This window comes from Marmota marmota, unplaced genomic scaffold, assembly GCF_001458135.2.
Source record: "Marmota marmota marmota unplaced genomic scaffold, marMar, whole genome shotgun sequence".
In the NCBI taxonomy this organism is placed as follows: Eukaryota; Metazoa; Chordata; class Mammalia; order Rodentia; family Sciuridae; genus Marmota; species Marmota marmota.
The window spans coordinates 19347108-19348853 of NW_025999960.1; positions in this window are offsets into that span (position 1 = coordinate 19347108).

Consider the following 1746-nt stretch of genomic DNA (forward strand, 5'->3'; position numbering starts at 1 on the left):
TGTCCTGCCCTCTGTTCAGGGGACCTGCCGTCTCGTTCCTTTCCCAGCGTTTCTCTGCGTGGTTCCCTTTCATCTCAGTCTGGCGCTCTCTTCCCTCCTCTGGCTCTCTCTTTCTCTCTGGCTTCGTGGTTGCTTTTTCTACCAGGTCGGTGCTGGCTCAGGGTCCAATGAGCTTATAAAAAAAATACAAATACCCGCTGGTTATCTTGCACCAGAGCGAACAGCCCCTGATAAGCCAGATGCAATGGGGGAGAAAAACACCTTGGGTGTAATTGCTGGTTCGGGTTGTAGCACTTAATTCTGTTTATTCTCGCCGATGTGCATACTTAACAGAGAGATATTGATATTAAAGGGCAAGGGGGAATTAATTTTACTTTTATAGTCATCTATTAAGAGCAGAAGATGATCTGAGTCTCCTTTAAAGGGACCAAAAAGGGGGGGAGGAGGGAAGGGGAGGGGGAAAGGGAGAAAAATGACTGAAGGGGAACAAAGATCTTTGCCTGAAGAAACAATGTAACACTATACAGAACTATAAAGTCCGGGAATGTAAGAACCCAGGACTCTTAGCTTCCCCCATTTGAAATCCTGTCCTCTGCACTTCCTGCTGAAATCCTGGACCCTCAGTACACAGTGGTATTCAAGGAAGAATTCATGCAATTATCCGGATAATTGTAGGGGGAGTGAGAGAAAGCATTTCCCTTTTATTGTTTGACCCTCTCTGGTGTCTGTGCTGAGGAGGAGGAGGAGGAGGAGGAGGAGGGGCCAGGGGGTGTTTGGGATATAGAGGAAAAGGATATAGTGGTAGGGTCTCTCAATATTACCCTAAGTTCTACTAAATGACTACTCCTAAATCAAGAAGGGTCTAGACAGGAGCTTACAGATTTTGAAAACATACTCAAATAAGTAAGAGATCCAGTTTGAAGGCCTCTGATCCAGTTTCATTTTCAATATTCACTTGGCTTCACTTTGTCAGCATAGACCTGCCTCCTCTAGTATTGTAATCATCACAAGTAAGTGGATAATAGATAATTATAGGGGTGTCGATAATATTATTTTATAGTCACACAAGATATGATTAGAGTTAATGTCAGAAGCTCTGTTGGAGCCTGGGAGGCAGCATGAAGCAAGGTAGAGAGGCTCTGAGAGTCTCTCTTTCCTACTATTAAAAGAGTGAAATTTTTCAAAAATTGTTAATACTCTAAATTTCTTATCTGAGTGTCTTCAGGGAGATTTCTAGAATTTTAGGGGTCATAAAGCTCAGACAAGGACAAAGAACAACTTGATACTTGAACTGTGCCCTTCTTAGTCTAGGGAGCAGTGGGCTTTGCTCTCCCTAGGCCTCCACAGTAAGGGACTTAGCTCTCAGTTCTCAGTGCAAGGCCACTAGTGTTGTGGAGACTTGGTAGGTGAGACTAGAGAGAGCAAGACAGGAGCTGATCAAAATCAAGTTCACAGTCAACCCCAAATAGGCACTGGGCCCAGAGCAAGCCCCCCCCCTTTTAATCCCAAATTTATTTTCTTTCCTGGAGTCTCCTCCCAAAGGACACATGAGTGGAGGTAAAAGCCTAGTTGGGACTGCAGAGGTCAGTTCATGGTGGGGATGAAGGGAAGACTGAAAATATTTTTTTCAAGATGGGTTTGTGGCTCAGGGGTAGAACACTTGCCTACCATGTATGAGACCCTCGGTTAAGTCCCAGCAGCATGCACACTTGCACCAAAAAAAAAAAAAAAAAAAAAAAAAAAAAA